Raw genomic sequence first — 13,135 nt, forward strand, 5'->3', positions numbered from 1 at the left:
TTTTTTTTTTCTGTAGAACAGAATCTATTTGCTGAGAACATTTGCTGTAGAAGTAACTTCCATATTTTTCTAGATCTTTATCTTTATTTCATTTTATGATTTTGTGTTTTTTTAATGTACTGTGGATCAGGATAGATGCATTATCTGTGTTTTTCTTCTTTTTTCTTTTAACCTTATATTCCATATTGTACTGATAATCTGATTCAGATCACTTTCAGTATTTCTCTTTTCTTGAATAAAAAATTCATTCTTTTGCATGTTTTTACATTTAAATTTTGCCATACATCTCAACCATCTTTCTGGCCCTTGCTGGCTCTGTTCCATCTCCAAATATGTCTTAATGCCTTTATGTGGAAACTATTTTAATATAAAAGAGCATAATGATTTCTGAGTGGATGTTGCAGGCCATCCGGTCAATGGTCTATGAACCCAAGTATTTCTAAGTAAACCAGAAACCATTAGGTCATAATAGCTGTGAAATAAAAAAACTAAAACATCTGAATTTTAATAACACTCTAATTATATATTTATTCCTTTCAGTAAAACCACTTATAACTCGTGCAGTTTTTCATGATTTCCTGTAATGTTTCTGACAAAGTTGTCAACATCTGCTGGATCTACTAACAGTAAATTTAAAAGCAACATGATAACTCCCAAAACCTCCTTTCTTTGGTGCTTTTTAGAGAGGAGAGTAATTCAGATAAACAGCACTACATCTTAAATCAAATGTAGGTTTTTGGGGGCAAATGAAATATATTGTACCCTGAAAGACTAGTTTTATGGCTTCTGTGGATCAGGGACTATGCACGTTGAAAGAGTTATGTATCTAAAACCAGAATTACGTAGCCTGAAGTCTTCTAGCTACTGTCAGAAACCATCTGGGTCAGCTGTAGTTCCTTGACTCTGTAAGTCACTAAATTACACTCCCAGAATTGGGGACATAGCATCTTTCTGCTGAGGAGTAGGCCCTAAAAGATAGGAGTGAAGTTTGTCCTGCTTACAGATGTAAGCATACACACTATAGACACATGCAAGGAAATTTGTGATATACAGCTTCTTAAAAGTAAATGGGAATAAAATAAAATAAAAGTAAACACTCTTAGAATGAATTTAAGTTGATCTACATGTCTATCTTAGAATTGTATGAATTAAGCTTCAAGAATGCCTATTGCTTCCAATTCACTACACTTCACTACAATTCACTACAATTTTCTTTCATACATGCTGGTAGTGTGTGTTTCAGGTACTAGAAAGAGCTTAGGTTCTGCATCACCCTGTGTGATCTTTTGATGGAGGGATCAAATCTGAAAGAACTCCCAAATATTCCTACCATGTACAAAAGATTACAGCTTCCCATAGAGGTTTATTATAGAAGTTTATCATAGTTTATCATATTCTTTAAAAGCCAGAATAATATAACTGCAATGATGGTTTCCATCCCTCATTTCATAGAATCATAGAATTTTTTGGAGTTGGAAGGGACCCTTAAAAATCCAACTCCCTGCATTGAATAGTGACATCTGCAGCTAGATCGGATTTCTCAGAGCATGGTCCAGTCTAACCCTGGATGTCTCCAAGGATGGGGCATCCACCACATGTCTGGGCAACCTATTCCAGTGCTTCACCATCCTTAATGTAAAAAACATCTTCCTTATATCCAATCTAATTCTCCCCTCTTTTAGTTTGAAATAATTTCCCCCTGTCCTATCACAGCAGACCCTGCAAAAGAGTCTGTCCTCTTCTTTGTTGTAGCTGCCCTTTATTGAAAGGCCATATCATGTCTCCCTGGAGTCTTTTTTTCTCTGGACTGAACAGCCCCAGCTCTCTCAGCCTGTTCCCGTGTGGAACATCTCTTGGATCATTTTTTGGCCCTCTGGAAATTTTCTTCATTCAAAATGGCTATCATACTATGTCTTTCATCCACCTGAAAAGTCTCTGCAGTCCCAATTTGCAGAATATAATAGGAAGTGCTGAAAACAGGGACTATGTAAAAGTGTTCAAATAATGCCATTGTGCAAAGTGCAAAGATGTTCTAAAAAAATTTCATTTGACAGATAGGAAAAGCAAAAATGACAAGAATAATGAGAAAGAAAATACTTAAAAATGCCTTCTGTAGAAAGAAAACTTTGTTCTCAGATATGAAGTATGTTAAGACATTTTATATATACTTATTTTTAAATATAAAAGTATTAAAGCAACCTCAAAGGTTTATCTAGAAAATGTAGAGAGTGCCATTTCCTAAATGGGCTGTCTTTCTTTGTGAGACACCAAACTTATGTTCTGTCACTGTGTAACATATAGCTGCCTAACTTCAGAAGAGGCTTCTGGATTTTCAATTTGGAAAGTCACTTTTAGAAATATATGGGATCTCAGATCCTGCTCTTGCCCTGGCCCTGGATATTTCCTTTTGGTCAACAACTTGATCAGAATGTGAATTTTGGTATTTCCTTCCTAATACTCTTTGTGATGCTGTTTAATTTGATAGGCAGATCTGATGGGTTCCAAGTAACTTAAAAATGCATATTGCAATTGAAAAATCTAGCTGTAAAATGAAAGCTCAGCATCAGGAAAAAGTATTAGATGCTTGCTCTCCAAAATAGTTAGAAAACTGTCATGTCTTCATACTTTTTTTGAACAGGGCTATAAAAGTAAATCAAAATGACTGTAAAGGAGGAATGATAATGTTTTCCTGTTAAATATTGGAGCTGTAGATGTCTAATGATTTCAATGAATTTACTTTTTTTTTTGAGATAAAAATAAAAGTCAGCCTTGGGAAAATATCTCTGAAGAATTCTTTGCTGTGATTTGTTTCTGGCTTCCCTACCATGTAAGTTTGTATAGTAGTCTGTACTAAATGAGAAATATTAAGGTAATAAAGTTCTTAATTTAAGTTCCATCACTGAAATGACAGTTATGAGAATGAGAGAGAGTCACCTAATGCTGTAATTAATATTACTGGTTAGACTGCCTGACATTCTGAGAGATTAAAATGAAACAAACAAATAAATTATTTCCATGGAAATAATTACTATTAATTTGTGAGAGCGGGAAACTCCAAAGGGAAGAGAGTTCTGTGGCTGATCTACTTACATCTTTTCTTTGGAGACAGCATGCCAAGATAGTCCATTCTGCAATTTCTAAGACTGTTAAATTTTTTTTCTCTGTTCTTCCTGGGAACCAGACTAATTCTTGACGGGACTTGTTTGTGTCTTACCAGCCATTTTGGGTTCTCTATGTTCTCCATTTTTTTTTCCAAACTGTGTGCCACATTACTCCCTGGAAAGATGCATCCTCTCTTTTCAGAGTTTCATCTGTCCTACTGTGTCACAGCCTGAGTGGAGCAAATTCTCTGTTAGAGAATTAAAGTTGTGCTCAATTGTTCTCCACAAACAAGGCTGACTGCCTTGGAAATGTTTGAGTCTGGACTATTAAGCTCTTATTTTCTAAAGCTGAGAAACTATGGCTGAACTGATCCCAGTTATCTATTAACTTCCAAATAACATAACTTGCCTAACATAAATGTCCCAGGGCATACCATACAGGAGACTATGCTCTTAAGTAAATTGAAGAGATGAATGAATTCCAGTGCAGGAGAAAGTTCTGTGCATCCTTTTAATTTATTAGCATAGACACGATTGCTTTTGTTTCTACTTCTCAGCTCAAACTTTTGGGAATAGCCCCCACACAGAGTTATGAAGAAATGTATAAAAGAAATACAGTCTTTCTTAAGGCACCCAAACTTTGCACAGTGTCATGGAGGCTGGGAGCCTGGAAATGGAGAACCTCTCTAGAGAGTTGTTCACTAAAGGCTGCATTGTTCAGTTTGAAATGTGAGAAAACTACTTTATTTGTGCAAATTTCTCTTGAACTAAGAGTTCTGGGAGCCTTTGTTAAACTCAGAGACATGAGGGATGTAGCTACTACTTTTGAACTAAATTCTAATACATGCTTTCCACTTCTTCTCATCATGAAGATGAGAGGAGAAAGGAGCATTAGATGTGCTTTTCTTCTTTTTGCAGTAGTTGCTGTCACTGCAGCTAGCCTCTCAGTCAAACTCCTGGCAGAAAATTAACATACAGGATCCCACACAATGCAGTTACTCAAATTCTCAACCCCTTTGCACTCCTCTGCTTTATCTTAAACATCCATTCCAGACAGACTGGAGAAGTACTCTCATTCATGAGTATGAAACTCTGTCAGAAATATTTTTATTTGTACTCTTTCTTTGTTGCTGTTGTTAGTTGTGGAGTTTTTGTCATTTTTTTTTTCATTTCTTTGTTTTGTTTAGCTTTTCCCCACACCATTAAGAATGGATGGATTAGGACTCTTGGTTTCAGCAGAATTATGCATTTTGGGAAAGAAAAGTGGGGAGATAAGTTTAAATAAATTAGACTGACACAAAAGCTGTACATAAATGTGGAAAAAAATATTCTTAAAAACACATTGTCTGCCCAGCTGAAATCCAACAAGACAGAGAAAACATAAACAAAAATTTCCTGCCACAAGTGGTTTGTGGCAAAACCCTATATGGTGTTGTTTGTTTGTTTGTGTTGTGCGTCCGTGCTTTTTTTCTGACAAAGTCTTTGAGAGTTCTGGAATTTCCATATCATAAGTCTAGTACTGATGAATGTTTAGGGATGAGGTAAAAAGACACTTAAATATTAAACAGTGGTAAAATATATTTTAACCTAATTAAAATGCATTTTAACAAGCCTATGTAGTTCTGAATTTCAGTGCTTTTCACATACTCTATATCAATGTCCAGCATGAAAAAATTTAAGCTCTTAATAATAATCACCTTATTAACCATACGTAGTCTTGTACTTCAGGGGACCTTGAGTTCAGGGATTTAATTTTTGTCTAAAAGTATCGTGCAATCATTCAAAAATGTTTCTTGTGTTTCCTGCTGAAGGACTACACAGCACTACTTTGGATTATGCTCCATTCCTTCACAGTTAATAATTCCAATCCACTATTATGGTATTTGAACTTGAGTGTGATTCAGATTTCCCGGCAAAATGTATGCCATGCTACTACAGTAAATAAATAGCTGCTTTAACTTCACTGGTTCACAGAGTTGAATGTCAGAAAGCCATATTTGCATTTATACACAGAATAATTACATGCTGATCAGAACAGTATAATTAGGGATACTAATATAAAATTTTAACCAAGAACTTGACTGTTTGCAGAAAAAAAAATAAATAAATAAAAATCAAGAGGAGCAAACAATAATAATAAATAAATAAAATAAATAAAAAACTAAATAAAAGCTGAATGTTTAAACTATGTTTTGCAAAACCTTAAAACAGTGGCTGTAATACATGTCAACTGGTTATTTGTCTTAACTCTTACCTGGCATAAATGTCATATTTCCTTTCTAATATATACTTTAAATTGGAATCTTTGAACAACTCATGAAAATCTGCAGATCTTGACTAACAATATATTTGAATTTCCCTCATAGAGAACTGAATTTGAAATGCTCAGAATTACAATCAACATGAATTTGATGGTTCAGCTCAGCTACTAATGAATTACTGTATGTATCACAGAATCACAGAATTGTAGGGGTTGGAAGGGACCTCTATAGATCATCGAGACCAACCCCCCTGCCAAAGCAGCTTCCCTACACCAGGTCGCACAGGTAGGCTTCCAGGCGAGACTTGAATATCTCCAGAGAAGGAGACTCCACAACCTCCCTGGGCAGCCTGTTCCAGTGCTCCGTCACCCTCACCGTGAAGAAGTTCTTACGCACATTCGTGCGAAACTTCCTATGCTGCAGCTTATGTCTGTTTCCCCTTGTCCTGTCTCCACGTACCACTGAAAAGAGACTGGCCTCACCATTATGGCTGCCACACCTCAGATATTTATAAACCTGGATCAGGTCCACTCTCAGTCTTCTTTTCGAATGTATGCTATCAACTTCATGTTATAGTAAAAAATTTGATCCCTTTCCAAATGTAGAGGTCTGGAACTGAATGGAGTGGCTGAAGCCCATCTTTTGATCCCCAAAAGACTGTACAGAGATAATTAAAATATCTATCTTGATTTAGAAGAGCCTATTTGCTGATCATTTGATTTCTTGGTGTTGGAAGATATTAACTGAAATCTGAATAAATAGGAAAAATTTGGTGAGTTAGCATCAAGAAGAGAATCATAATTTTACAATGCCAAAATGAAATGCAAATGCACAAGGTGATTAAAAACATTTTGTTTTTTTCTTGGTGGTTGTCCATTTTTTCTCCTTTTATTTTCTAATATTTTCTAATTTACTTAGAGCTGGGTGAGGTGTGGATGAACCTACAACTGGAAAATTAAAACTGAACTTTGAAACAATAGCACACATCTGCTTAAACAAACAGATTGGTGCTAGCTGCACCTGTGTTTTTCCCTTGTAACCTGCCTCCAGTATCTGTAAGAATGTTTTCTGGCAGGATTACTTGTAGAAATAGATAATACTAAGCTAATAGAAAGAAACAGTCAAGTAAAATGAGTTCAGTAACATAATTCACATTTCCAATCAGAAAAAATACCAGTGTCAATATAACTTCAATTCAGTATGATTCCTGTTTTGAAATTCAAGTACTCAAACAAATGGCTCACAAGTAATTATTCTTAGAAACTCTATGTCACTTAACTACCTAAAGATATATGGAGAAAACTACATATAACACTTAATTGCTGCATAAACAGAGAACAGAAGGAAAAGTTATCTAAATAAATTATTTGACAGAAATCTTGACCTCAGTTTTACTTCTGATAAACTAATTTTTTTCTGTTTTGTTGTGATACCTATAAAATGCTACAGTATATGTGTACTGAACAGAATGATACTGACCAAATCATGAGATTAGCCTACATATTCGGTGACTCATCTATGACTGCTTTTTAACTGATGGCTTTTATGTCAAAATAGAGATGTAAAAATATCATATGATATCAAGAATCATGGATATACATATTTTTGTGCTAAACATTTGTTTTGGTTTTAACTGAGACTCTAGAATGAATTACTGTAGATGCAAATCTATCGGCATTGAAGGGGAAGAAAATGTTTTCATCAACCTTTATGCTGTGAAACTGCTGAACGATGTACATCTCAAGATATGACTCAGGCTCACTTAAGCAAATCCATCATGAAAGGTCAAAATCACTTATGAGGGTTAAACACAAATAAAATATCATTTTTATAGTTTTTCTAATCCTCAACGGATTCAGAAGACATTTTGGTTTTCTCTGAAGGCATTTGTTTATTGCACTGACATAGAAAGGGCCTGATTCAGGTATGTGTTTTTCAAGTGGATTAAGGGGCAAAATAACAGTGGGGTAAATTCTGACATTATGACTACATTTGCCAAAGAAGCACATTTGGCATATTTATTTAATAACTACATATACTTTGAAGGGGATGAAGTAATAAAACATTGTTATCCCTGCTCTCAGAAAATAACATTGAACTCCAGCAGACTCTTGATAATTTGTCAATAATGAAAACTCCTGAATGGCTGCATGGCTGACATTGCTGCAGAAGAAAAGAGGAAATGGTTTCTTCCCACTGGAAATGCAAGCAGTGTTCATACATGAGACTGAGTTAAGAAATCTTTCATTTTATATCATTAGTGTTGTTGATAAGACGAACTCCAGAAGAATGCAAGAGTAAGTCCCTTAAGATTGTGATTGCCCTAGCTTCAGCTGTAGTTGAGTTTGAACCTCAACTGCCCGAAGGTACCATTTGATAAGAAGTAACAGCATTTTAGGAGTCATGGTAGAGACAGAGTTTATGTTTTCCAAATGGAGCAGGAAAATAATGATTGCAGTAGTTTTGTACACTGAGTGGAAACATCCTGCAGAGGTCTTGGGCTTTTGCATTTATGTCCTTTCTAAACACTAGGATCTCACACAGTCACAGACTGATAACAAATTTTGAGAGTAGAAGGGAGAGTAAGACTGTGATGATCCACAAGTATCATGACAAATAGGGAAGATAAGGTAAAGAGCTACTGCCCAAGAAAATGGCAAGGGAGCTTGCTCTTATATGATTTGAATGAATGACCGACTTTATTTTATTCCCAAGAATGTTATATGTTTTGTACATGGAACCCATGTGGAAGCAGAAGGATGGACAGCTAAAGCCATGTGAAAGGAAGTACTTGATTTACCCAGGTTGCTGAATGGCAATTTTTAGGCAGCAGGATTATCTCTTTATTGACTTTATATTTGAAGTCAGGAACTTCACTGTTAGGTAACACAAACTACATTGTCATCTCTTCTGTACAGAAAACTACTGCTTTTCTCAATGTAAAACTCTTGATCAGAATGCCTTTCAAAGTGACCTTTCATGGCTTGAGCTCCTGATTTTGGGATAAGCTGCAGAATGACTAAATTTCATTTAATAGCAGCCACAAGTAAGTCCGCTTATACAGACTGCATGTTACTATTTGACAGCATTCCTCAGTACACTTAAAACTTCCTACAGAGGAAGTCTGAGCTAAATCAGCTAATAAATGAACGTGAAACATGTCTTCATTAAAAATATATAGATAAAGAAACCTTATTGTCAGCTAAACTGAAAACCATTAGAGATTTACTAGTGCCTAGTGAGGAAGGCATCACCATCTGAAATCCCTTGCTTTTACAGGAAATAAGCAGAAGAAGACGATCTTTCTAGGCACTCTGAAGATGGTATTCCATAGAAGAATTTAGGCTGAAATTATGGACTTGTTGTTTCTATAGCTTTTTATATATTAGAAGGACAAGTCCCCTGAAGGTTGGCAGGTAGAATAAACTTATAGGAATTTCAAGAACATGTTTGAATGACATGAAAACCTTTTAGCATTTCTGCAGATGCAAGTACCAGAATTCGTATCTCCCCTTCTTTACTCTTTCCTAATGTACGTTTCCAAAAACATAAACTGCTTTCCTGTTTTCTGACAAATCCAGGTTTGTCTGCTCTCGCATCACCTCAACCTATTAGTCAAGGATATTTTTGAGCATTTAAGATGGACCACCTGACAATGCTGCAGCCAAATGTTATTGTGAGAGTAGGTAAGATAAGAGAAGAAAAACTCTCTTGTTCTGAAAAAGTGTCCATGCAAATATTCTCTTTTAAATTTGATGTATCATTTTTTTCCCCCCTTAATTACTTAATCTAGCTCCACTACCATAGACAATGTAATGATTTTTTTTTTCTTCCAACCTTAGCTTCCACCATTTCCACACTTGCTGACTTTTGGTGAAAGCCAAATCTTTCTAAATTCTGTAGTAGAAGTCTTCCATGTGACTAAAAAATATACATTTAAAAAAACACAGTGATGCAAAATAAAAAGACGTGGGAGAGTGACTAACAAACTCAGTGGCATTCAGTACTGATTCCTTAAGACCTAATTGTCACACATTTAAGTTGTATCTATTTGTGACACCTATGGTTACATAAGTACGGACAATGTTAATTAAAATTATCCTCTTACTAGTTACCAAACATGACATTCTGCACTAGTTTTGAACACGAAGTTAGACCAGATAGTCAGACTTTTTACTGTCATTGGACATTGGCTTTGTAGTAAGGAGCTGTTGACTTCTTGTGAAATTAACCTTTGCCTAACATTGCTAGCAAGAGAAACAAAAATAATTTTCTGTTGAAACTTTTGATTCTGTAAATGACCTTCACAAGGTATTATTTGGATTCAGAGCATTTTCAGGCACAAAGCTGTACACTGTGAAGAAAATATATTTAAATGAGAGAAAAGGTATTAATTTGGATGAGACTTCAAGGGAGACTTCAAGCTCAACCATACCTATTACTTACCTAAAGATGTCCTGACTCTTAGGACCCTGTCTCAAAGTAATTTTTCTGTGTGGTATGCTACAAAGTAAAATGTACATTCTTCCTAACACATAATTAGTTCTCTTGGGGCTTACATAAATTGCAGTTCTTATACACTTGTGGCTGGCACAAAGTAAATTTGAGAACTGAAAACCTTAGGATAATGTCAATCTCTATACACTGTCCACCTGTGATAAACCTAGACCTGCCCTTTGAATGTTTTATCGAGCTGCAAAATAAATAGATAAATAAATAAATTATCCTTCTCTGAGACCTGGGTCTAAAAGCATATTAATTCTGTGTTAAGAAATAAAACACGTAAGCCATCACAAATTCATGTTATTAAAATATGCCCGTGTTTCAGATATTAGTGCTGAGTTTGTAGCTACAAACTGAGGAATTGGAAACTCCGATCTCCTGGGAGGATCATATGGATATAAATGAGCAAGATGTTCTTATTTATGATCACCTATTCACTCATGAGCAGGGAGGTTTCTACTGGCATTCACAGCCTAATAAATATGGAGAATTAACTTAATTACAGTGGCCACATCAGTAGACTGATTTCATGCATCTCAGGAGCCTAACGGATCTGGCTGATGTGGTTGCTGACCTGAGTTCCATCATATTTGATAAGTTGTGGCTGTCAGGATGTCAATAACTGGAGAAAAGGAAATAACACTCCCATTTGTAAGACAAAGAAAGAGGATCTGGGAAACTACAGGCCAGTGAGCTTCACCTCTGTGCTTGGGAAGATCACAGAACAGATCCTACTGGAAAACATGTTAAGGCATATGAGGGACAAGTAAGTGATCTGTGACAGCCAGCATGGTTTCACCAAGGTAAGCTCATGCCTGACCGATCTGGTGGCCTAATGTGATGGAGAGACAGCATTGGTGGACTAAGGAAAGGCAACTGATACCATCTACCTGGACTTGTGCAAGGCCTTTGACATGCTGGGAGATCTCATTGTCTCCTTCCAATATTTAAAAGGAGTTTATAAACAAGAGAAAAATCAACTTTTTACATTGGTAGGTAGCGATTAGACAAAGGGGAATGGTTTCAAGCTAAAGGAGGGGAGATTTAGATTAGGTGTCAGGGGAAAGATTTTACTGAGAGAGCGATGAGGTGCTGGAACTGTTTGCCCAGAGAGGTTGTAAATATCTCCTCCCTGGAGGTGTCCACAATCAGGTTAGATAGGGCCCTCGGCAACCTGATCTAGTACTTGATGTAGCAGTTGGCAATCTGATGGAGATTGGAATCTGATGATCATTTTGATCCCTTCCAACCCAAGACATACTATGATTCTATGATTCTATGATACTATGATTCTATGACTGATGAAATATGTTTATCTGACTGGAGCTGTAATTATATACAAACATTTAAGAATAGTAATGTTTAATTGGATAAACTAACCTACTATGTGTACCACATTTAACAACTTCATGGGTATCTTGTAATCACTATTCAGTCAGGCCAGAGAACATGAAATAGTGTCAAGACCATCAAAACAGAGAAAAATAATGAAAAAATGCAGTCAGTCTTGAGGCTTATTTCCAAGGTTAAATGGCCTTATTCTTCCATTAGGAACTGTGTTTGCTCTTACATTTCTTATACACATTCTTAAAATCAATCTATTAACCATTAATTCAAAATACACTTCTGTGCATACATCTTGCTCCTCTTGTGTTATCCTGAAACTGTTGCATAATAGAGGAACTTTCCCTTGCACCCCATGTGGTAAAGTACTGGGATTGATCAATTAGATCTATTACATACAAAGATATGTGCATATGTGTAGGAAGTATCTTTACTGTTCACTTCTTTCTAAAAACACTCATTCAGTGTTCTAAATATATATATATATATATATATATATATGAAATGCCTGTTTGTCAGATGTTAGCATTTTTTTCTTTTAAGAAAAGAAATCATGCAGAAAAAAAATAAAATAAAGGGGAGAAGGTAGAAAGAAAAATCTTACTGGAAATTGAATACTTTCTGTTTCCTATAATTCCTAAAGAAATCTATAACACAATAGTAGGTGCCTGAAAAGCTCCCTTGCTGTACTGGAGTGAGCAGATGATTTGTTGTAGTGCAGCTAATAGACTTATGTTTGCCTATCTTTTGGACTCTCACCTGGAAATGAATTACATTCCATGATTTCTTTGCCCATGTGGTCCCATTACATTGGAGGTTTGCTTTCTGGAAGAAAACAAGTCTGTGTTGTCTGTGATGGGGTGAGTTTGTCCTTCACAAATTGAACTGGAAAGCGCCTTTGGATGTGATGAATTTAGCTTTGGAGTATTAAGTCCTGAAACACGTTCACAAGTTCTGTTCTCATATAAAGAGTGAAAAAACTAGTGACTTCATAAGTGAGAGAACCTAAGAACAGTCTTCCTGCATGTGTGCACATCTATGTTGAGGCAAATATTTATTGCATAAATAAAGTGAGAGAAAGACCTTACTGGAATTATGTGATTAAGAGATAATGAAACTGTTTAGGAAAATCCAAGACAAGATTATTTGGCTTCCTCAAAATTGATTCTGAAATTAGTAAGTGAAACAAAAAAAAGAATTTAGGCAGTGAATAAAAATAATATTTTTAAATTAAAAAAAAATAAGAAGGAAGGTGCAAGGAAATAGGATATGAGGTAGCTGAGTGGGATTAAACAATTTATAAAACAGAGGATGTAAAAAGTGAATGTAAGACAGTCAGACAGTCCATCTGTAAAATGGGAGAAGAAAAGGGTAAGGGTAAAATTCGATAACGGCTGAGCCTGGTAGGACTCAGCCCTAATTTCTACTTGGAGTTTAAGGGGTATTTCTAAAATACTTTGGAAACACGCAAGAGTTTCACTCATCACTTGCCTGAATACCGTATTTCAGATCTCTTAACTGATTTCACTGGTGTTTGAATCAGATTTTCAGAGTCAAATGCTGAATTATATATATCTGCCCAATAAAGTCTATGATTGCTTAATTCACTTTCTGAAGTTATATTATACTAAATTGTTCAATTTGCCTTGTCATTAACATATATTTGAATGGCCTGGACATAAGTTATCTGTTCTAATGTAGGCATTTGAAAATTAGGCACCTAGATGTGAGCTGATTTAGTATTAGGAAAAAAAAATAGCATATAGAGAAGACCACTCATTTTATCATGATATAGGCCTTTAAGATGAACAAGAGGTATTTCCGTCCATGCTGCCTGTTTGCTCCCATTAACTGCAAGAGACAAGTTACTAGCTCAGACTTATGAAGCTCAATCAGATAAATCATTCCATTTTTCTTTCTTTTTTT

Source organism: Meleagris gallopavo, chromosome 1 (assembly GCF_000146605.3).
Source record: "Meleagris gallopavo isolate NT-WF06-2002-E0010 breed Aviagen turkey brand Nicholas breeding stock chromosome 1, Turkey_5.1, whole genome shotgun sequence".
Classification (NCBI taxonomy): Eukaryota; Metazoa; Chordata; class Aves; order Galliformes; family Phasianidae; genus Meleagris; species Meleagris gallopavo.